The sequence below is a fragment of the Mus pahari genome, chromosome 15, assembly GCF_900095145.1.
Source record: "Mus pahari chromosome 15, PAHARI_EIJ_v1.1, whole genome shotgun sequence".
In the NCBI taxonomy this organism is placed as follows: Eukaryota; Metazoa; Chordata; class Mammalia; order Rodentia; family Muridae; genus Mus; species Mus pahari.
This window is the reverse complement of record NC_034604.1, coordinates 15,662,090-15,687,901: the sequence shown is the minus strand read 5'-3', so window position 1 is coordinate 15,687,901 and position 25,812 is coordinate 15,662,090. Positions and strand designations below refer to the sequence as shown.

The following is a 25,812-nucleotide window of genomic DNA, read 5'->3' as shown; positions in this document are numbered from 1 at the left end:
GGGCTCAAGCTTTGCAATTCCGCACTTCACTAATTCTCTTATACCAAGAGGAATTAGCTCCATTGTACATGTTACTTATTGCTGCTAAAACAAATCATTACAAAGGCAACCAATGAAAATAACACAGTAATTGCTTTATAGATCAGAATCCTGACTTGGTTCTTACTTGTTAAAAACCTAAGGCTGAATCAATACAAGAAGCTGAGGAGGAAAATCTGTTTGTTTGTTTGCTTGCTTTTGCTTTTACCAGCTTTTATAGGTGGACAGACTCATCTCTTCCTGTGCTTTTTATCTTTCTTTGATCTAACCCCCTTTCCCAAGGACTGTTTTGATTACATTGTACCCACTCAGATATTTCTGTGAAGTTCCTTGTTTCAGAGCTGTTAATTTAATCACATCTGTATTGTTCTTGTCCTATGTAATGGTGAGTGAGAGTAGCTGCCATAGGCTCAAATGTTCAAAGCTTATTTCCCAGGTAGTGGAACTGTTTGGGAATGATGAGGAGGTGTGGCCTTGTTGGCAGAGATGTGTCACTGGGATTGGGCTTTGATGCTTCAAAAGCCAAGGCCAGGGCCAGTTTCTCTTCCCCCAAATCCCTGCTTGCCACTGATCAGGATGTAAAACTCTCAGCTCCTTTCTAGTACTAAGTCTGCCTGTGGACCACCATGTTCCCAGCCATGGTGATAATGGAATAATTATCAGTCAGTGAGCAAGCCCCCAATTAAACACTTTCTTCTGTAAATTGCCTTGGTCATTATGTCTCTTCATAGCAATAGAACAGTAACTGAGACACTATGAAAAGTCACATCTTAGGTTCTGAGAGACAAGGTGGGTGGCATTCTTAGTAAACTAGATTGTCTACCACATTTATGTAGAAATAGTAAAATAGGTATTTAGAATGTATCTTCGGTAAAAGCTGATAATTAGGTAGGGAAGAAATGCATTGTATTTATAGAAAGGTACAACTTGGTCTACATTCTTTTTAACAGTGGGTAAACATGACCATACCACTCTGAAGTTGCAGGTTGTATACTTTGTCGAGGAGGAATGTAGATCTCTACTTTTCAAGGCGTCTGCTAGACACAGATTCCTTTGTGAAAACACCACCCATATAGCATATCTTCACTGATTCACAATCCACAGAATGAGGGACAGTTTCAAAGTCTTGTGATAATTTTATTGTGTTGCTTAAAAAAATCATAATTCAAAATAACTCCCACATAAAAACTGTAAACTCATTACTATATCAGAATCATTTGGAAACATATATTGAAGATAGACTAAGGAAGATTTTATGGTTGAGAGGTATATATATGAAAGTTGAAATGGCATCTGTACTTTTCATTGTACTAAAATATATTCAGAATATTTTGATGTTATTTAAAGTACTAAAAAGTATTTATGAGACTAATACAAACCATGAATTGGAGGAAGTTTTATATATTTTACGTAAATGTTAATCTAATTCCATCAGTATAACACTCTTAGAAAGACATATTAATTTCTTTGTGAGTGAAATGTCTCAAAACACAGAGGTGGCTATATCTCCTCTGATTTTAATTTTATAGACCATATTCCTGTTATATATTTCACCATCCAGAATAGTAGTGTAGTTCATAAATGTTACCTTTGAGGGTATTTCTTGGTTTAGTTGTCTTTCCTCCTTTGTGATTTTCTCCCATCTCTTCCTCCTCTGCCTCCTCTTTTAACTTTCCCTTTTATGACATGACATGCTATGGTGTAAAAAGCAAATATTTAGGATATCTTTATGTCTTCGCCTAAGATTAAATTTACACTAGCTTATTCTGTAGATTATCATGAGAGGCCCCCTCTCCCTGTAATTAGGGAAAAGTGTTTTCCTTCCCATTTCTGGCACGAGGCACTTTCCTGGTTAAGCTCATGAAGAGAGAAAGTGCATTTTCTCATGGAGTATAGTGTGAAACAATGAAGGAAACATTTTCACAGGATAGACACAAGACAGCTGCTGGGAAGAACTGGTTGGCTCTTGTGCTCTAAGGCTGAATAGAAGACTGACTTCAAGGGGTCTGGAAGAAAAGAGAGAAAGGGAGAATTTCAAGGCACAGGGAAAAGGGTTTGAGAAAAGCAAGAGGCAGACTGATTGACCAGGTCAGTTGCTTGGCATAAGCTGCAAAAAATCTGTATCTAAGGATATGTGGCATCTATTACCAGAGGCTTCTCTTACCAGAGGCTTCCTGACTATGGCTTAGAACCAAGCCATCTGTACTCCTGAGTAGCAAATTTGACATCTTGTTACTACTATTATTTTCTTCCTTTTGCTTAATAGGAAATTAAACTACTGGTCTTTATTTTGTGACGTACCTTAAAGCAGCTACAGAAGCATTAACACCACAGAGTTGTATTTCAAAGAGAAGATGCTTTCTTTAATCATGGATCAGGAATCATGTGATCTGCCAGATAACACAAAAGTACTATTATGATGTTTCCTTTTTCAAGACTGACAACCTGACTCCTTCCTATATGACACAGCAATGTGGAAGCCAATGGCTGGATTCTGGCTTTCTGCATCTTAGACTGACTCCTAAGATGTGGAGCCATCTGCCTATGTCATTAGTTGTATTTTCTATGAGGAAAATGTATAGTACAATTATTTTCAGGAGAAATGCAAATCTTGAACTTGAGCCTTGAATATTTCAGAATCTAGGGTGATAGTGTTTGCTTGAACTTTTATTAGACTGGTAATAGTTTTTGTAACTGTTTAATCTCTTAAATTTCATTCTTCCTTGCAGTGAGGCATGTACTTCCATGAGGCCTGTGAATGCGAACTGCTCACTTGCTTCTATGTTTGCATCATCAATAGTCTGAACATTCATGGAGAGCAAGGGCTAGGATTTCAGTACCATCTCTATAATGGATTACAAAAAAAAATTAATTAAAAGCCCATCTTCTTAGATGGTTAACTTTACAAATAAACTCTCTCTTGAATTGAGTTGTGACCCCTATATATGTTAACCTGTTCCCCAAATGCATTATATTGTCTTTATTTGGGATTTAAATGTTTAAGGTGAGATCTTGCTGGAAAGTAGTGGGATCCTGATCCAAATTGGCTAGTCTCTTTATATAGAAATGGGTTTAAATGGTAGTCACCCAGGAAAAGAACTTTATATGCCAACGGAGAATGTACTGCTAGTGGCTTCCAAGCCAAGGAACTCCAAAGATTGCCAGCAAGTACCAGAAGCTAAGAAGAGGCAAGTCAGTGTTGTTTCTATAGTTGGCTCTGCCTCAGTCTTCCAGCCTCCAGAACTGTATGACTTTCTGTTGTGTTGAGCTTTTCTGTTTGTGACTCATAGAATATTTCCAAGTTTAAAACTTAACAAAACCTTGAAGAATACTATCATTTTTATTATATTAGGATATCTTAGAGATGGGTTTGCTGTGCATGTCTCCAAGCATGATTGGTGGCTTGTGTTTTATATTTCCTTCTGCAGATACTATGTTTGATTATAGGCAGTAGGTGATGGCTGTGGTTTCCATAGAACTTCACAGCCTTTTTTTACACTGAGATAAAGCAAACAGGCTGGAAAGATGGTTAAGGTGGTAAAGTGTTTGCAGTACATAGATGAGGACCTGTATTAGATTTCAAGAGACTGTATAAAAGTGGTGGGTAAATTGTTGTGAATTTATAATCTCAGTATTGGGAGGCAGAGAGCTGTATTCTTAGGGCTCACTGGCCAGGAAGGCTAACATACTTGCTAAGTTATAGGCTAATGAGAAACCTAACCTCAGAAGACCAAAGTGGATGTTAACATCATTGTGACATATGTGGTTGACTACTGGGCTCAGATGAATGCACACATATCTAGCTGCACTCCACTATGTGTGTGTGTGTGTGTGTGTGTGTGTATATATATATATATATATATATATATATATATATATATATATATATATATATATATGCACATGTACAGGTACAGTGCAAAATGTACTCTTTGGCTTCAAGTTCCCCAAACCTGGTGTTGAAATATAGAAATATTTCATAAGTGCTTGTTTGTGGTCCTCTGTACCCTAGAACCTAGAACTCTGTGAACCAAGATGTGGTACATGCAGTAATTCAGACATGCAGTCTTTATAGTAACCCCATGTAAGTGTATTCTCAGCTTTACACATGACAACATCCCTCACAGCCTCCCAGTCCATTTCTAATAAATAATCCCTTTATGTCTTTCTTTCTTTCTTTCTTTTTTAGAGCTACAGCCTCAACTAGGACCTCATGCATGGTAGGTAAGTAGGCTATGTGCCTGGCACACATGAAACAATTTAGTTCCGTTTCCTTTAGTGTTTGACTACTTATAACTTTTAAGTTTCATTCTTATTTTCTCCTGTTTATGTATCAACCAGTGGCTTAAAAGGATATAAAAGTCTTGGCTACTTCTTTTTTGGTTCTCATGGAAAGTTGAAACCATGCCAGTCTCTAATCTATATGTGGATTTGTCACCCTGTTCCTACTTTATTCCCATAATAAAACCTAAACATGGTCATTTTTCTTTGTCTTATAAAGATATTTCAAGCTAGCACATACGAAGGCTTTGGGTGGGTCTTATATTATCGTGAAGTCTTGTGGTATATGTGACATCAACCTTGTTACTCTAACTTTAAGTGGAGGGCTATCTAACTGCTCCAAGGTTTAAGAAATAAGACTCACGCTTCCTGGATGCTCCATCTAACCATATGATAGATTTATGATAGTCATCACAGTGCCTTGATTCTCCTGCTTCTGGGGGCCAGTTGTATTCTCTAGCTCATAGCTCCTGCTTCCATCTTCATAGAGTGAAGTTGCTGCTCGCTGACCCTTCTGATAAAGTCACATCTCTATTTGATAATAGTCAGGAAACATTTCTGCTTTTACAGACTCCAGTATTTAACTCAACTTTCCCAGAAAACTCAGGATTAGCATGTCATCCCAAGGTCATCAACCTTGCAGATAATCATATCTGCAAACATTTTTAATGAAAAGCAACATATTCAAAATGTCAGAGACTAGGTCATGAACATCTAGTGGGAGGCATCATTCTGTCTTTCACATACATGGTGGAATGGAGGTCTTAGTAACATTTCTCATTGCTGTGACAAATAGATGACAACGGAACTTTACAGTAAGGCTGATGCATTTGGCTCCTAGTTTAAAAGGACATAGTCTATCATGGCAAGGAAGGCAAGGCCAAACTAATTGTAATGTGTGGCGTTGGCAGTGTGAACTGGCTTACATGTGGCTGTGCTAAGACACAAAGAAACAGAAGTGTTGACACTCAGTTGGTTTTTCTTCTTTTATCTAAACCCAGACCCAGACTGTGGGATGGTTCAACTAATGTCACTGATTGTCTTCTTTCCTCTGTTAATCCTTTCTAGAAACATTCTCACAAACATACCCACAGGTATCTCTCACTTATGCTGTAGATATCACTTAGTCTAATCAAGTTCATAATCAGAATTAGCTCTTACAGAAGAGATTTGGTTTAGGAAGCAAACCACAGGATCTGGACAACAAAAGAAAATGTGGACAAAACAATGAGGCAAACAGAAAACATGCATACAAGTAGAATGCCTGGATGTATAAATTCACAGCAGAAGGACAAAGCAGTGTTGAAGGCATGACAGGCAATGAGGAGATGAGTCAGAATCACATACTAAAAATATGCTATTGATAAAACAAAATTTGAGACCAGTGTTTACGCCAAATTACATTCCCCATGGAATGAGGAGTTATTCATGTATAGCTCATCTCCCTTTTTAAAATGGAAGCTATAGGAGCATGCAGATAATTCAGAGTCCTGGAAGATAGGAAAGTAGAAGGGACTGGAAAAGAATGAGCCAAAAGTCATAGTGTGATTACACAGTAAAGGTTAGATAGAAATTCCAGCTGGGAAATATTTGAAGAAACCACAACATTGATGAGTGATATGGAAAAGAGAAACAATATATGAGAATTAATTATAAATGAGAGCCATGTAAGTGGAGAAGCAGCAGCCAGTATAGACAGTGCAGGTTGATACAGCTTGAAACTTAATGTGTCCCAAAAATGGTTCTTTGGGTGGTTTACTAGCCAGTGCAGTGGAACTTTTATTAGCAGCAAATTTGTGAGAAGACTTTAGGTTTGTCCTAGTTAGGGGTTTTATTGTTGGAATGAAAAGCCATGACCAAAAAGCAAGGTGGGGAGGTGGCAGGAATCATCTAGGATAGGGTCATGCTAGTAGGTGACTTTCGTGGAGGTAGCCCACTGTTTGTTTGTTTGTTTGTTTGTTTGTGGTTTTTTTTTTTTGCATGACCTATGATGGGAGAGCTCTGAGAGGCAAAGTCTCAAGAGACTTCATCCCAGGATTGGCTCTTACTGCTGATGTGCCTTTCCTATCACTATTACATAGCTTTATGATTCCTGGGCATCAGCCCACCCTATTGAGCAAATTTCCTGCAGAGCAACATGAAGATGAACTTTCATGAATTAATGATGTTTAGATGAATTAATGTCTTTTTAGATTTTCTGATTTGATAATTTTAGAATGAAAGTTTTGGGGAGATAGTTCTAGCTGCTTTGCCAGAAAGATGTAATAAAGTCAGAATAGAATGTGCCCACTCCTCATAGAATAGTAAGTAAAAACTGCATAATAAGGAATACTAATAGCTTTTATAATTACACTGTAGCAGGATTTTCCCTGTCCAGTTAATTTAATTATTTATACAACAAGAAGCTTGTTATTGGACAGGGAAAAGGGAGGTGGAGCAAAGAGTTACAGAGACAGAAACAGAGGAGACAGGGGGAAGAGAGAGAGAGGAAGATAGAGGGAGAGAACAAAGATTTTGATCCTGCATGGTTTTAAATTGCCACAGGTAGTTATGAAAATCATAAAAGGACAGAATAATTGGGATAACTTGTCTAATCTAGGTGGGCAGTTTGTATTATTATCAATTTTCTCAGAAATTATTGTGTGGGCATCTTGCGAACTGAGAACTTATTGATATATAAATTTGACTGATTAATTATAAGTTTCTGGAGTTTTGTTTCTATAAGGTGGCTGAGTGTTATGGAGGTGGATTGAGGGGTGGGTGGTCGTTGTGACCCAGTAAGGGAACTGAGCGAGTCTGGTACAGACATTTTGGGAGCTCCAAATCAAGAGAGACTGCCGAGATGAGAACACCCCACTGGAGCTATATGGCCTGCAGGTGCACAGGAGCTTGTCGGTCTTTTATTATTATTATTATTAGATATTTTCTTTATTTACCTTTCAAATGCTATCCCAAAAGTTCCCTATACCCTCCCTCCGCCCCTGCTCCCCTACCCACCCACTCCCACTTCTTGGCCCTGGCATTCCCCTGTGCTGGGTCATAGAAAGTTTGCAAGACCAAGGGGCCTCTCTTCCCAATGATGGCCGATTAGGCCATCTTCTGCTACATATGCAGCTAGAGACACGAGCTCAGGGGGTACTGGTTAGTTCATATTGTTGTTCCACCTACAGGGTTGCAGCCCCCTTCAGCTCCTTGGGTACTTTCTCTAGCTCCTCCACTGGGGGCCCTGTGTTCCATCCAATAGCTGACTGTGAGCATCCACTTCTGTGTTTGCCAGGCACTGGCATAGCCTCCCAAGAGGCCGCTATATCAGGGTCCCTTCAGTAGAATCTTACTGGCATGTGCTAATTCCTGCAATAGGTGACGCCTAATGTGGGGTACCACTTTTTAGGGGGAAATATTAGAAAGAGAAATGACAAATTCCTGTGCTACATCAAGATCCAGCAGGCCATATTTCTCAAGTGGGGTGTTCTCAACTCAAGTGTCTCTCTTGGTTTGGAGATTCTGAAAAGTCTGTACCAGACTCACTAAGTTCCTTTGGCGGGTCACTGCTATGCCAGCCCCACGCAACAACTCCCTAACCTTGTGGTTAGCTATCATAATTTCCAGTAACCTGGTAAAATCAAAACTCTAGAATCTTATAATTAATCAGTCAGATTTATATAGCAATAAATTCTCAATACACAAGATGCCCACACAATAAATTCAGGGCCAAATGATAATAGTACATGCTGCCCACCTAGATTAGACAAGTAACCCCAATTATTCTATCCCCATATGATATTATATCTACCTGTGGCTTTTTAAAACTATGCAGAATCTTAATCATTCTGTTCGTCCTCCATTTTGCTTCTTTCTTCCCTACTTGTCTCCTCCATCCCTGTCTTTGCAACTCCTCACTCCACCTTCCTTTTCCCTGTCCAATCTCAGACTTCTTGTGTATAAATAATTAAATTAATTGGACAGGGGAAATCATGCTACATTACACTAAAAAGAAAAATAGACTTGGGACAAATTTGTGATCAAGGAAAAACACTCTAGGTTAGATGAAAGAATGAAGTCACAGATGTGGACTGTGGTAAAGCAAAGCCACGTGAAACTGTTGCTTTGAGCATATAATGACTTTGTAGCATGAAGTACTGCTCTGAACTCATCAAAATTCTTCTGTAACTCCTGTTTTGTGAAACATTTTTATCTATGAGGCTATTTTCTAAATAACTTTTGTATAAGAAATTATAAAAAGGCCAGAGCAAAGGAATAATATAGTGGTAGCATCTGGGGCTCTGTCCCATCCACCCACCAAATGTATGTGTGTGGCTTGGCAGGCTCTAACCCATTCATCCAAATATATGCATGTACATGTCTGTCTTTACATACATATGTAGTTATATGTACATGCATGTAAGAATGCATAAACACTTGTAGAGATGATGAGACAAGTGTTCAGGCCCAACTAATGTGTGTGTGTGTGTGTGTGTGTCTTTATGAGTGAATATTTATGTGTTTGTGTATATTTCTTGTGTAAAGATTTTCTGTGTGCATGACTTTCTTTTCCTTTTTCTCGTGTCTCTCAAAGAGTTAATGAAACTCTGAGTCTTGAATAAGCTAACTTCTTTACTTTATCCCAGGGCTGTTAAACAGCAGCTGTTAATTACCATTGGTTTGTGTCCTATACTGGTTAATTTTGTGTCAACTTGACACAAGCTGGAGTTATCACAGAGAAAGGAGCTTCAGTTGGGGAAGTGCCTCCATGAGATCCAGCTGTAAGGCATTTTCTCAATTAGTGATCAAGGGGGGAGGGTCCCTTGTGGGTGGTGCCATCTCTGGGCAGGTAGTCTTGGGTTCTATAAGAGAGCAGGCTGAGCAAGTCAGGGGAAGCAAGCCAGTAAAGAACATCCCTCCATGGCCTCTGCATCAGTTCCTGCTCCCTGGCCTGCTTGAGTTCCAGTCCTGACTTCTTCAGTGATGAACAGCAGTGTGGAAGTATAAGCTGAATAAACCCTTTCCTCTCCAACTGCTTCTTGGTCATGTTTGTGCAGGAATAGAATCCCTGACTAAGACATGGCCTGATAATAGTGAAGAATTACAGAAAGAAAGATTTACCAAAAGCAAGCTACTTTAGCCCTAGCTCACATAACTTTTGCCTTTGCAATTGCCAACATCCCCACCACAGCCTTCCTCTGTAACACTGTGATGCCCTGAAAGTCCTTGGCAGGTAGAGTAGAGTTTATTTGGTTTACACTTTCTGATCCTAGTCCATCATTAGAGGAAATCAGGACAGGAATTCAAGCAAGGCTGGCACTGGAATCAGATGATACAGAGGACGTGGAAGGGTGCTGCTTATTGACTTGCTTCCCCTGGCCTGCTCAGCCTGATTTCTTATAGAATCCAGAAGCACCAGCCCAGAGGTGGCATTACTCATCATGGGCTGGGACCTCCCCTATCAATTACTAACTAAAAATGCCTTACAGCAGGATCTCATGAAAGCATTCCTTCAACTGAGGCTCCTTCCTCTCTGATGACTCCAGCTTAGTCAAGTTGACTCACAAAACCAGCCAGTACAAGTTCACTGGCAGAGTGCCATTGAGTGCAGTTGTGGGAACTTGGTTGCTTTCTGTATTTCCTTTGATTCCTGGTCATGAAGCAAGTAGCTTTACTCTGCCCTATGTTCCTGCCCTGATATGTGTGTTGCCTTTTCATGGACCCAAAGCAATGGGATAGCCCTAGACTTCAGAATTCAAAACTATACCAAAATAAACCTTTTATCCTTTAAGTATATTATTTTGGGTATTTTGTTATAGTGACAGAAAGCTGATCACAGAGCTGAAAGACAACGTGATTCTTCAATAGTCTCAGTGTCAGTGTGGGGAGGGATAAAATTGGGTCAAGGTGTGAGAAATTACAATCAGACTTCACACTGAGGAAAAGTTAGCTGCCTTGGTAAGAGCACCAGTAGCACGCTGGAGAGAGGTAGTGGAGAGGGGCTTTATACATCCTCTCTTTAAATATTTCTCTAAAAAGAATGATTTTGGCTAACATAATAATATTTATATTTACAGTCACTGTTTTGCATATGTGTCTAGGCTTTTCATTTTCATAATAGAATACATAGTAAATAATGGAAAAGTTAATGGAAAGATAAATACATGGTAGTACTCCAAAGGAAAATTATTGAACTAATTAATATTCAGTATTTTCATTAGCATGGCCAGGATGGGTGTTTCACATATAAAATCGAATTCACAGTTTGCATAAGTGGGGCTGAGATTATTTTCTTTTCTTACACTAAGGCATCCCCACATGGAGGAAGTAAATTCTAATTATGTTCAGTTTAATTTGAATGTAAATGTGCTCTTGGCATTAGGACCCTGCTGAACTCAACACCTGCTCTATGTAAAGTTTAGTCATTCAGAGTTTTAGCTGGAAACAGTCCCCCTTTATAGACCCTGCTCTGAAGAAACCTACATGACAGTCTTTTGGGCTTGAGGTTCTAGTTTTCCTGCAAAGTGAGAAAAAATATTAAACACAAGCTCCTACCATCAATGAGTTGAAGAAGAAATTTCATTTAAGGATTTCAGTTTCAAAAACAATTCTCTAATTTCTGCTGGAAGCAGAGGCACTGTGTTTAGTATGCTAACAAAGATAGCCTTTTATTGCTACCACAGACACAATTACATTTAAACATTAGTTATATGAGAAAACGATATCATACCTGTTCACATGGCATACACACTAGTCTGTGAGTTAACAACCCTAACATAATTGGGTAAAGAACTATTGATTCAAACCATACTGTGACATCATCTACTCTACTGAGAATGGCTACTATCAGATGACCAAAATGTGCTGCTCAATATGTGGTGAAGAGAGACCTCTTATACATCGTCACTGGGAGTGTAAATTAATAAGGCACTGTGTGGGAACAGTATGTAGGCTAAAGTGACCTCTAAAACCTATGTCTACAATATGGTCCAAATATTCCACATATGGGTATATATGTGGATAAAATCCAGCCACTATTCTATATGCAACCCTTGGTATTATACACTGTTCACAACAGCAAAGATGTTGGGCAATTAACCCACAAGTCCATCAGCCCCTAAACAAATAAGAAAAGCATGACACATGGACTGTATGAACTATAATGTAGCCATGAAAGGACGACATTCTGTAATTTGAAGCAAAATGGATGAACCTGGTGGACATGTTGTTAACTGAAAAATAATCAGTGACAGAAAAATACATTCTATATGTTCTCTCTCATTTGTGGGTATTTAACAAGTTGATTGGCATGTTAAGAAGGATGGATGCAGGTGGAAGGATTCTAGGTACCAGGTACCTTAATACAGATGCATAGCTCTGGTGCCTAAGAGTTAGCAGTAGTATCTGATACATTAAAAAAAAATGAACAGAGAGAAGCTTAGAAATTCAAATATTTCATTCTGTAGCTCATAAATATGTATAAGTGCTTCATATTGGTCAAATTAAAAGAAACATTTAAAGAATTAAATGCTAACCAGTTGCAGGAAATATCTAGAAATATCTAGAGCTAGCCCCTGCGCCAGGTGATCTTACTCAGTCTCTCACCAGCCCTTTGGGGTCTTCCACCAGGCCATCTCTCTGATGGGGCTCCGAGTTCCTCTCACTTTCACACAATGCCCCACACCCCTGGTTAGCCATATCAACACCTAATTATCCAGAAGAATCAAGACTCTTAATGCTTAATTAGCAATCAGATTTATGTATTAATAATAACAACACATTTTAAAAGATGCCAATACAATAATTTCAGAGCCAAATGATAATGATAAAGCTTTAACACAATTATTCTAACCTTTTGACAACACCACATTACCCTCCGTTATGGTTCTCGCTCTCCTCCTCAGACCTCTCTCTCTGTCTCAACACCTCGCTCCAGCTCCCTTTTCCTGTCCAATCACAAGCCTTCCACTGCCTTAATGTGATTGGACAAGGACAATCCTGAATACTAACCGCTGTGATTTGATAATTGCACATTGTATGTACATGTCAAGTAACTGACACATTCTAAAGAAATTTAAAATTATCCTTATTGAATTTATTTATATGATGTCTTGTGTGCATATATGCCTGGGCATATATTTGTGGGTGGTGTTTACTGAAGTGATAATACAGCATCAGCGCTCCTGAAACTGAGGATACAGATGGTGTGCTCTACCATGTAGGTGCTGGGAATCAATCTCAGGTCCTCTGCAAGAGCAGCTCGTGCCCTTAACCACTGAACCAGCTCCCAGTTCCTCACTGAACCCCTTATTACCTCTGAGTTAATTCACAATAGTCAGTCATTTGATTAAGAGTGGATGGCTTTAACTTAGTAATTTAAGACATAGGGTTTAAGCCTCGTATTAGAATATTATTTCAAATCTCTTCTCTAATATGAAGGAATGGGTCAATCTATCCAGATTTAAATTCATGTTTGAAAAGAACTCATTCTTAGGTTGTGAGAATTTCCAGTTTACACCTCTGAAAATTTGAGTTTAAGTTTTTTCATTTCATATTATTTCATTATCATTATTGCTTTTTGTAAAGAACTTGTGGTTTCAGTATATCTCTATCTATCTATCTATCTATNTATCTATCTATCTATCTATCTATCTACCCATCTATATTTTGTGTGCATACGTGTGTGCTTGTATGATATAATTATGTATGATCAGTGCACATAGAGATAAGAGGAATGAATAATGCATCATTTAAAACACTCATGTATCATTCTCCCATGCATTCATGAGTTCATGTTTTCCTGGGTTTGGGGGAGAGTACATCAGTCATCAAACAAGAACAATGAAGGCTGCTATAACTAGGCAGGACTGCTGTCCTTCTAGACCACAGAAGGAAATCTGGGTGATCAAATAGAAGCCTGCTATTTAATTAGCTGTGGCCATCTGAAGTTGAGATTGATGCATCTCTCCTCACTGGTTTGTGTTTGAAAAACTGACAAGAAAAGATGATTTTCAACATCTCAACTTCTTGCATCATGCTGTGGAATTAGTGAGAAAATGTTGGAAACACAATGGAATGAGGTAGGGAACAAGAAAAGGAAACACGAGGCCCATTGTTCCACACTTTCATTTGTGCAATAACTAATATTAAGTGATACAATCCACATTATAGAAATTATTGTAATCCACAGATCTTCATGGTCAAAAGGTGAATAATTTTATGTGACTATTAGCAAGTTCTCTTGATAATGATTATTCTAATTGGATTTCAATACTCTTAAGTGGATTTTACCTTTAGGTGGGGATTACCTGGCCTTATGTATAAACCCACTCAATTCCTAAAGATTATTAAGAAAAGAAACTCATTATTTAAAGACATTACTATTTCATCAATTATAATGAGCTGTAACATCTATAGAGTAGAACTGAATGGTTACTGAATCTACAACATATCATTGACTCCTTCATCCATTAAGTGTGCAATGTCTTCTTGAGCTGTCAAAGCAAACGTGATTGAGAGGCACCAGCAGACCTGATATTCCATCATCAGCTTCTTTTTCCTATTCCCTCGCAGGCTTAGAGATAAGAACAGTTTTCCGTGTGAGAGTGAGCAGAAGCTATTTTCTCCATAGCAAAGGGTCAGCCACTTGTCACTGGCAGTGGGTTCATGGACTGTTATGGAAGGGAGAAGTTTTTAATGGGAAAAGGGAAGGCTCTGGGCATGTTCTGATTGGAGATGTTGGAGACAAAAGAACAGCTGTCAGTGGATTGCTGTGCCCTGGCTACTTGTAGTAGCAAGATCTGTACCTAGAGTTCCATGATCATAAATGACCTCCTGGTCATAAATTTTTCCTTTGAGGACTCAGTTTTTCACTGGAGTCTAGACTTGGATTAGTAGCATCCCATTTATCCGCCATGCACTAGACATGACATGAAAATATTTGGGACTTTAAAGAAACATTTAAGTGCCTAACAGAAAGACAGAATTCAAAGAATCAAAGCAAATGATGCTTAACTTAGTATCCATAAAGATAATGTGCCAGGGATACAGTGATGGTTCAGCAATTAATAACACTTGCAGCTCCTGCAGAAGACCTGGTTTAGTTCCCAGCATCCAATGTAACTCACAATTGTCTATAACTCCAGTTTCTGGAGATCTAGCACCTTTTTCTGGCCTTTGTGGATGCCAGATCTGCAAGTGCTGCACATGCACAGATGCATGCAAAACATTCATAGACATAAAATAGAAGTAAGTAAATCTTCAAAAAAAGAGAATATCATCTTCATCATTTGAAAACAATTTATGGGTTGTTTTATTCACTTGACAAATAATTTCAAAACATATTTACAGTTATTTATGTCCAAACCTTTAAAGCAAACATAATGGGGATCATGGAGGTATTAGATTGGTTTAATGGGATATAGGGTAGGGCTTTCCTTGGCAAGAGTGTAATGCATGGTGGAGGTCTTTCCACACAAGCTCTTGGACTCCAAAAGATCCCATAATGGGGCTTCTATTCATAACATGGGTAATAGCTAATGTCCACTTGTTGCCTAGAAGAATTTACTTAACATTAGTTAAACTCAAAGCCTCATTTCCACAAGGCAATGCTGTAATTCAGATAGTGAAGAAGATGCCTTCTGGGACTCTGCAGATGCATCAGAGTGGCAAAGACATATTGTGTAGTTAATTAACCTCACAGAAAGATGAAAGAAAGCGACGCAGCAGCACAGACTTGACTTATGTTTATTTCTGTATTTGTGTTTTTGTCCTCATTTGGTTTTCTTCTCCCCAGCCTACTGCCATATGCTGCTGGGACTCCACTGTAATTATCCGACCCACGGATGAAACACAGAGAGAAACAAGCAAATGGAACCTCCAGCGCTACAATTCAGGTCTCTGCTTTATGGAAATGTTACATTTATTTTAGCATGGGGAAAATCAGCTTCTTCCACAAGGAAAAGGGATTTTTTTCCCATGCAAACCAGTAGGAGAGGCCAGGATCAATTTTTAACATGCATATTCAAAATGTATTGAAATGTTTGGAAATAAATAAGTAAAAATATGTTATACTCAACTATAGTTGCATGTTAGAAATATGTTGGATGCTCTAAAAACATTCAGACCTTGGGTTTACCATAATAATTACAATGAGAAATTCAGGGACGTAGGCACTAGGTGATTTTCATTTCCTGCACACAGCTATGTGTACAGATGTATTATCAAGGTGGGAAGCACAGAGTTACATTCTTTCAATAGTTGAGGCAATAGTATAGTATATATATATTCTGAAGGGGTATCTTCATTTAGGATAGTTTGATTGATAAATAATTAATTAGTACTAGCCACTCTCTTGTAGAATACGGAGTGAAGATAAATCACTCCACTGATCTTTAGATCTGGACTTGGGATGATAGAATTTAAGCATTATAGATGGAAATTCCAGAATCATAAGTATTATTTCTTTAATTGTATTGGTTTAAGTGACTCATAAAATATTATTTGGTTGTTCTTATCCAAGAAGCCAGCTTGGCCAGTTAGAGGTAGTGTTTGCATACTGGAGGATTGAGTGGGATAGTTTTGCAAGTATATATACTGTCTTGTGGGAGCCAGCAGCTGTTTAGTTAAGAAAATGCAAACAATGTACAGCTGTGGAGTTAGCAACCAGAAAGCCAAGGCATTCTTATGGAATTTTGCCTTTTTTCATTAGCTTGACATTATTTCATGTGGGATTCCATCTTTTCTGACATCACACTCTACAGAAATAAAAGAAAGACTCTAATTTGTAAAACCTCAAGTTGTCTATACTTGTCTGGCACACACAACTTTGAAAATGAGGTATGTCTTCTATACCCTTCAAGGAAAGCAATGTGCTGGTTAGCCCTGAAAAAGGCCAGATACTTTTAAGGACAGAAAAGAAACTCACATTGAAGGTATTTTTTTTTTTTTCATATAGAGATTGCCAGAGGGACCTTAGCAATATCAAGGTATATATTTGATCAAAACTCTACTTCGAGAGTCTTTGTTCTAGGTGAGAAGGCATTTTGAAAGGAAATGTTCAGTATGTCTGTATCTCAAAGTCAGAAATAAAGTAGCTAAGCTAGTTCAGGTTATATATCAGTTTGGGCCATGAACTAAAAATAAAATAATGATGAGTATCTTAACTTCTCTAAAAGAATAAAGATTAAAACTGATGGGAGAACACGAACCAGATGAACAGTCAAGGCCAAAGGAACAAAAAATCAATTCATCCAAAACAAAGCAGGAGTCTGTGTGACCTGAACTGAAGGGATGGGATAGGAACAGTTCCCAATGAGCCAGGAGGTGGTGCTGCACTCCTTTAACTGAAGCATGCTGGAGGCAGAGGCAGGGGAGTCTTTGAGTTAAAGTTCATGCCTGGTCTACAGAGTAAATTCTAGGACAGTCAGGGCTATACTGAGAAACCAGGTTTTGAAAAACCCAATACCCAATACCCTAAACCAAAAAAGAAAGAAAGAAGGAAAGAAAGAAAGAAAGAAAGAAAGAAAGGAAGGAAGACAAAGCAAAAGAAAGAAAAATGTGCCTGATAAATCCAGGAGAGGAAGACTTGTGTCAGATATTGGCAAGATTACAGAATAAGACTCTGCCTTTCATGCATGTTCATTACTTCCCTAACTAGAGAGCTAATGAAAACAAAAGAGGAATGATTTATTTTGGCTTACAGTTTGAGGGGATATAGTCCAACATGACAAAAAACGCATGCAGCAGGATCCCCAGACACTTGGTATTGCTACATCTGGAAGGGGGGATAAAAATAAAACCCACACACTTAGTTCTCTTATTTTTAATTGCCAGCCCAAGGCTACATTCCTTAGAATGGTAACACCCATAGCTAATGGTGGGGGGAGGGTCTTCCTAGTAAAGATAATTCTCCTCATTCAGAATTGGCAACTAAATTAATTGAGATGATCTCTAATAGTCATACCCAGAAGTTTGTCTTCCAGGTAATTTAATTCTGTTAAGGTGACAGTATTAAATACCAAACTCTGCATTATAATTTCATTTCCATTGCTGTGTGTTTGGCCCTATTTGGCCTTGGTTTGGGCCGTAAAGACAAACCTGAGTTTCAAGACCTGTCATTCACTTGAGAATGACTCAGCATGACTTATGGACCTGAATGAGACTGCCTTTGCTAGCTACCGCTGATATGTCAATATTTTTTATAGACCCTGTGAGATCACTCCACACCCCTTGTATTAGTTAGTGTTTTACTGCTGTAAACAGACACCATGACCAAGGCAAGTCTTATAAAAAACAACATTTAATTGGGGCTGGCTTACAGGTTCAGAGGTTCAGTCCATTATCATCAAGGCAGGAGCATGGCAGTATCCAGGCAGGCATGGTGCAGGAGGAGCTGAGAGTTCTACGTCTTCATCCAAAGGCTGCTACTNGAAGACTGACTTCCAGGCAACTGGGGTGAGAGTCTTAAGCCCACACCCACAGTGACACACCTATTCCAACCAGGCCACACCTCCAGATGGTGCCACTCCCTGGTCTAAGAATATACAAACCATTACACCCCTCCTCATCTCACACCACTCCATACATCATCTCACCTCACCAAAACTCCCTACCTCCTTCCTCAACCCTATTTAAACAAAAGACTGATACAATAAATCAACTTCTTGTTTAGACAGACTCCCGCTGCATCGACCATCCCACTTGACCCAGAGAAAGAGTTTATATTGTCTTATATTTCCCAGTAAGAGTCTGTCACAGAAGAAAGCCAGGCAGACGCTTAATAAGATATCTGTAGGCATAAACAGAATCATAAACCATGGAAGAACACTGCTGACTGGCTTGCTTCCTCTGGCTTACTCAGTCTGCTTTCTTGTACAATCAAAGGCCAGCTGCCCAGTAGTGGCATTGCCCACAGGGGTCTGGGAACTCCCACCTCAGTCATTAATAATGATAATACCCCACAGACTTGCCTTCGTGCAAATCTGTTGGAGGAAATTTCTCACTGAAGTTCCCTCTTCCAAGGTGACTCCATTTTGTGTCAAGTTGACAAACAATCAGCACCTCTGGAAAATACTCCTAGGCTGTTGTCTATCACTGAAGGAAGTCAGGATGACTTCTAGAGATACTTAAGGCAGGAATCTGAAGGAAGGCCCCCTTGTCATCTGAAGGACATTACTTTAGAATAGGAAACTCAGTCACAACAAGAGAAGTACAGCAGAAAACATGAAGAAATGATGCTTGAGGACTTCATTGGGCTGGGCAGATTTCTTAGACAGCCCAGGGCCACCTGCACAAAGAATGCTGTAGGCCACAGTAGTATTGACTCTTCTTGATCAATTGGCAATCAAGCAATCTCCTATAGACAATCCCCACCGAAATCTGATCAACTGAGACTATTCACAGATGACTTTAGGGTGTGTCAAGTAGGAAATCCTGTAAGAGAAGTATCTACTCATTGAACAAAACTGCATTTAAGAGAGCTAAGGAATCTGGGTAAGATGTTGCAGCCCCTGCAAGAAGCATAGACAGAAGAGATGCAGTCAAGGGTGCAGGAATGACAGTGTCAAATTCCGTTATGTTACCATTTGCACACATACCCAATTCACAGTGTAGAGAAATCCTAAGCATGGGGTAAAGACGGTAAAGGGGACATTTGACCTTCACTTCCTCAACTACAGTTACCTTCCTTGTTAGGCTTCAGGTCCTAGAACGAGCCTTGCAGACTTAAGCTTTGAAGCTTTGGAGATTTTAGAAATTCATTATTTTTCAGTTCACTGCCTAGGTTGGGAATAATTGCTGGGTTTGGTGCAATATTGCACAGTTAAACCAAGCTGGTATGAATTAGTGCAGATGAAGTCCCGAGAGCAGATTAAGTAAAAGATGAGGCTGCTGTAAGAACCTAAGAGTAAGGAGAAAATATCCAAATAAGTGTCCCACAAACACAAGACTTAGATGTGGGATGTGGAGAAAAATTATTCTCAAAACTGAAGTCTCAATGTGGGTGTATCACTTCATTTCTTCTGCATGGTAAATCTGAGTTACAATAAGACCAGAAAGAACAAGCAACACAGAGAGATTTTGGTCAGCACAGAACGAAGCTCTGATAGCTGCTATAATGGGGGTGAATTCTGAGAAATCTACACAGTGCTACCACAGGCAAGGCTACAGAATCTGATTCCGTTTCTGTGATATGTGTTAAAGATTCGAATTTCTGGAGACAGAAAGCACAGGCAGGAGTGGAGGGAATAGTTATTAGAGTAACTGCTAATGAATTTCTTTTTTCTGAATTCAGGTAATTGGGATGTTTAAAGAGTGGCTGAGATGGAATGCAAATTATATCTCCACATAAAATGTACCAAAAAGTAATACATTGATAAAGTGCTCAAATTATTTAATTTAAATATGTATACTTTATTCGATGCATATTATTTTTTAATTAAGCTATAAGAAAACCTTAAGAAAGAAAGTTCCTGAAGTAAAAAAATTGCAAAGAATGAGACATCAAGTGAAATTCTGAAACATAAATTATTTTTGACTATTTGATTATGAATGTTGATTGAATTTGGGCTAAAAAGCTATATATGTGATTTACTATATGTGAAAATGTTTTCCATTATAAACTGGTTTGATGATGGGAATACCTGGGATACAAGAGATGGAAATCAAAACGTGTGAGGACTAGATAGGTAACTGAAAATGAAACTGATTCCTGTGCATTATCCAACATGACTCCAAAACCTAAAATATTTCCTAGTTTAATCTTGCTAGGAAAAAAAAAAATCTCTGGCTCTGTGATCATAAGAGTGAGAACACAGGGTTGATACCACAAATCATTTACTGAATGAAGCAGTGAAGGGGAAGAGCTCCAGGCTATGGGATGGAATTTGATTTTGTTTGAAGTGTGAGTAGATCATCTATTGACAGTTTCCAGCATGTAGTGAAGGAGGAGGCACAAAATCATGACTGGGGTGGGGATGGTGGCAACCAAACAGAGGCTTTGATTCAGGAGTGATTCTCACCTAATGAAAATTACATCACTAGGAGTACCAGGTTCACAGAAGAGTGTGAAAGGGCAGTTCTACGATGTGGACATAGTTTGTTGTTTTTTTTTTTTTTATGGTGTAGAGAGAGAAAGAGGAGTACATGAGGTAAAGAAGGATTTCAGATATGAATGCATGGTAAAAAACAGTATGCAGAGCTCAGAGACGGAAGCAGACTTTCGCGAGACAGCTTTGCCTAATGTTAATCTTGTTCTTATGAAATTTGTAGTGACCTGAGAGAACAAAATTGTTTTCAGAACGAAGGGAATATTAGTCAGAAAATTTTCACTAAACCTTTTGTTTTTTAACGTATTAGAAATTAAAACCTGTTTCTTAATTAGTTGTTTTATAGAAAGATCTGAAGAGGAATTCAGTCTGCATTCACTTTCTGTGATGTTGTGGTTTATTTAAACACACAGAGGTGAGAGGTGCATCCCTAAGACAATGGAAAATACATGACTGTTTTCTTTTGGCACACAGAATGTCAGAATAAACATATATTTTGTATTTTTGAAAGAAGAAAGATAAATCCATGAATTCGAACAACAGACATCTTTCTTAATCTATTGTTCTATGATTTACAATAAATGATTCAATAAAAATGAAATATGGTCATTGGCACCATGCTGTGGTTTTCCTTTGATGTTCAGCCAGCATCTCCTGGTATACATGCCATTTAACTCTCCCTGAAAGCCAGCTGACTTTAGATAGGGACTTGATTGATGACATTTTATATGCAGTACTAAAGCTTCTTGTGTTTTGCTTACTTCTAGTAAATGCAAGCAAATCCCCCTAGACCTTAAGGCAAATTTTAAATCAGTCTTTCACCATGTGCTCCCACTGATCTGGCACCACCTCCACAGGACTGCTTTTTCTCTCACAGTGGATGTGGCCAGGCAAGTTTAATTTTGTCAGAGTGTTGGAATTGAACCTTTTCTCTATTTGGCTAATTTCTAGTTTGAGAGCCCACAAACTAGTGGAATTTATATATTTTTGCCAACAGTATTTATGTGCCCTTTAACCTTGATGTTTTTAACTACATAAATACTATCCTGTTCTGTTACAGTAGCACCAAATAAAAGATACAAGGCTAAGCTTTTTAAATTACATGTATATGTGTATGTATGTATGTGTGTACCAAGACATGGATGTAAAGGTCAGAGGACAACTTGTTGGAGTCTAGAGTATATTCTCTCCTTTTACCAAGTGGGTTCCAGGGACCAGTCTCAGGTAATGAGGCTTGGCAACAAGTATTTCTAGTCACTGAGTCACCTCACCAGCACTCAAGACTGAGCATGATTTTAGGACTCATTTATATAGGACAAAAGTAGAGAAGAGACTGAAGAAAAGGTGGTCCAACTTGGGATCCAACTCTTGTGAGGGCACCAAGGCCTGACATTATTACTGAAGCTATAATGTGCTTACAGACAGGAGACTAGCATGGCAGTCCTCTGAGGGCCCCTATCAGCAGCTGACTAAGACAGAAACAGATACTAACATCCAACCATTGAACTGAAGTTGGGGACCCCTATGGTTGAATTAGGAGAAAGACTGAAGAATCTGAAGGGGAGAACAACCCTTTAGGAAGGCCAACAGTCTAAACTTATCCAGATCCCAGGGAGCTTCCAGAGATTGAGTCACCAACCAGGAGCATACATGGGAATGTAAATAAATAAAATAATAAAAATTCAAAAAGAAAGAAAGCTGACCAAGCCATGAGGAGCAAGCCAGTAAGTAGCACCCCTCCATGGCCTCTGCATTGGCTCCTGCTTCCAGGTTCCTGTCCTGCTTGAGTTCCTGTCCTGACTTTATCCAGTGATGGACTATGATCTGGAAATATAAGCTGAATAATCCCTGTCCTCGCCACCCCCCAAAAGACTCATTTAATTTATCTTTGATGATAGTTTGTACTACCCTTTTCATATTGATTTCCTTCCATTATTAGAACAATTCCATTTATCATTTAATTATGTTTGTGTTGCTTAGATAAATGGATGGCACAATAGAGGAAGGAAAAAACAATTCAAAGTAATACATTAAGTTTCCATAGAAATCCACGTGTCAAGTATGTTATTAGAAAAAATGGCATTAATAAAAACTGTTTGCAGTGTACAAGACAGTAAAGAATTTATGCTGCTATTAATGTAAGATAATGGTTTTTAATACTAATCATGTTGGATCTAACATTCACTCTAACAATCGTTTCCTGGTTTTGGTCTATTGTTTTGTGGTTTACTGTAAGTACAGTTTTATCATTTACTTTCTTTAAGAAGATGTTCTCAAGTTACTGGCATAAACTGGGGCCGCCATTTTCGCTTCTGATGAGAAGCTTCTTCCTCTAACTATTGATCATGTATAACACACCTCAAAATCCATCAGAAGGGCAAATGCCTTTATTGTGGATTTTTTCCCCCCTTGCTAGTACCCAGTAGTGTTCCTTAACTGAAATCTAAACAACTAATCTTTGTCAATCCATTTGATTGTATTCTGTACACATAATTATGTTTTCTGCAACTATACTCTAACTCCTAGAAACCAAAATCTATTTCTTAATGAGCCACTTTAATGCTTCCTCAGCACTGCATATTTAAACAAATACTATCAAATAACAGTGCATGGGTTTCATAAATATTAATTTAACCTATTGACATATTAGCTATACATAACTATTCTTTTAAATGCTATAATTTCTCATTAACTCAGAACTGAAGACGGACTATACTTTGAACATGTTTTTTCTATAGCATTCACAACATCTTGCTAATATGATAATTTATCTAAATGTCTACAACAAAGTCACTTTACCCTCATTCTAATTGTGGCCTAGTTATAGAACCTGGAACATTTGACCAAGTATTTTCAACTGCTGGAGAAGAGAATATGAGATGGGTTTAAAAATGAAATGAAGAAAGGAATGTTTTAAGGTCAGTTTGATCATGGCATATAAAATGGATTTGGGTAGAAAGACTGTGAAAGCTGACTGGGCAGTTTGAAAACTGATATAGCAACCATGCTATAAGGTGGGAAAGAGAAATGTGTCTGGTGTTAGTGGAAGTAAATCAAAGCCTCCAGTACTATTATATAGAAGAAAATAAAAGGATGATAATTTTTTCTTTTTTTTAAGTACCACCAATGTGGGTATGTGCTGTTTGTGATCCATACAACCATATTGACTTAGTGAATAATAACCCTACATTTGGTATTCCTATACTTAAAATTATAACAGCCACATGATGGATTGGGATAATTAAAGGAAAATTAACATTGTGCCTATTTTTGTCATGACTGAACTTCAAATACTTGAAGAAGAATCTGGCACATATCAATTGACCATGAATGTCATTGTTGGCCAACAAATTAGTGGTGAAAAAGATTAAATGGTAGCTATTTTCATTGTGCTCATTCATAATATTCAGGGAAGAAATTTGAAGGCTATATTACAGCATTGCAATGTAGAAGACTATTCTCAAAGACAAGATACTTGCAACCTGGCAACTGCTCCACTGCATCTGTGAGCTGTAAGAGTAACCTTAAAAGTTCATCCAGGATGCTACAATTATCAAGGAACAGCTAGAGAACTAGAGTATCAACAACTCTGAAATAATAATTTTTTTCTACTAGTTACCCCATCCTCTTATTGTTGGCACAAAGAGAAGCTGTAAGGGCTGAAGTGATGCCTGAAAGGTTAAGAGCACTTGCTGCTCTTGTAGAGGACCTGTGCTACATTCCTAGCACACACATGGTACTCCACAAAGCCCTGTAACTACAGTTTCAGGAGATCCAGTACCGTCTTCTGACATCTTTGGGTACCTTTACATATGTAATGTACAATCTGACACATGCACATACACATAAAATGTAAAAACAATTCTTTAAAAGAGGAGGTTGTGTGGTGGTAGAAACACCTGTATCAAGACATAATCTTCTCTTCCTGTCTCTAGTATATATTAGTTTGTAGAAGTTGTCTTAATCTTGATTAAAAATGGAACAGCATATTCTACAATGTACTTTTTATGTTTTATAAAACAACATGCAGATAAAATACATTGGCATCATAATTTGGCTGGAGTAATGTAATCATGACTGCAAATGAGAACGAAGGTCAATTTCATTAAATATATTTCATCTAAATGAGAAATAGGCCATATAGTTTAGATATAAAAATATCAAGTATCTACTTAAATTAGAGACAACAAATTACAATCTTAAGGAAAACTGTATATTTCCCCCACTTTTCTAGGAAGGGTTTCCAATCTTTAGATTTACTCAGAACAATTGACCTTTAGGTTTTCCATATGATATGAACCATCCCTATCATATGAATGATGTCAAGTAATCTAGAAATTAATAGCCCTCTTTAGGATACAAATGTTCGCTTACCCTATACAGGAAGGAGGCACTTTGTTATGAAGCAAGTCCTCAGTGTAATAAGCAAGGATTTCCTGAGAAAAGAACATTCGGCATGAGAGCCCCTGTCAGAAAGGCTTGACTCAATGTGCCAAAGCTGTTAACTGTGTCAAATAATCCTTTAATTAGATTACAAGACGCGGCTATTATATGTCAAATATCTATTGATCCCAGAAAGAAAATGGCTTGAGGTTTCTTAAGTATGAAACACCAAAATTCATTTGCCATGCAATTAACTCCAAATTGCTTCCTTGGGAAATTAATATTAGAGAGAATGTTTAGGCATGTGAAAGCATATAATTGAGATCTTACAAAAGGAAAAAAGAGAAAGAAATTAATGATGAATAATACTTAAAAAAATCTCTTTGGCAATGTATATGTAATGTAGCTTTTTTCACTCATTATTATCTGTGTTTTCAGAGCATGCAGTCACTTAAAAAGTTATACTGAAGGTAGAGACATCAGTTAATGAACAGAAATCATCATGCTAAGGAATACCAGGGATGACATTGATTTGTGTGGAATGATTAAAACCAGCCCAGGGAGATTAAAAAAAAAAAAAAAAAAAAGCAAAAAATAGAAATTGCCTAAATCTGGAGGAAAAATAGTCACCTAAAATTGTTAAAGCAGCTTCATTTACAGAGCTAGGCCCAGGATTACCCAGACAGCAGCAGTCATAAGCAGGGCACCAGCTTTATAATGGGAGGCTGGGGCTGGGGTAGGTTATTTGGTGAATGAGGTTTAGGTGGCCTGGAACAGATATTAATGGAGTTGACACTTATTTCTTTGCTCCTAGACCATAATCAACACAAGAGATTCTGCCATCCCTGTGCATACAGAATACAGAGGTATCAATAAGTTCTTTTTAAAATTTTTATTGGTTATTTTATTTACATTTCAAATGTTATCCCCTTACAAGTTTTCCCTCTGCAACCTCCCTATCCCATACCCCTCCCTCTGCTTCTATGAGAGTGCTCCCCTACCCACCCACTCCCACCTCACTGCCCTAGCATTCCCCTATACTGGGGCATCAAGCCCTCATAGAACTAAGGGCCTCCCTTCC

The 25,812-nt window shown here is 38.2% G+C and overlaps 1 long non-coding RNA gene across 3 annotated transcripts in view; it reads left to right on the top strand.

Moving 5' to 3' along the window:
• LOC115065520 overlaps positions 1-25,812 on the top strand; it is a 94,395-nt gene that overhangs the window by 25,138 nt on the left and 43,445 nt on the right. For 2 of the 3 annotated variants that reach the window (XR_003845304.1, XR_003845303.1), the window contains exons 2-4: positions 4,229-4,263; positions 15,098-15,197; positions 25,546-25,597. This is a non-coding gene — a long non-coding RNA (uncharacterized LOC115065520). The remainder of the gene's footprint in view (positions 1-4,228; positions 4,264-15,097; positions 15,198-25,545; positions 25,598-25,812) is intronic. The other variant, XR_003845305.1, reaches the window with a different exon arrangement.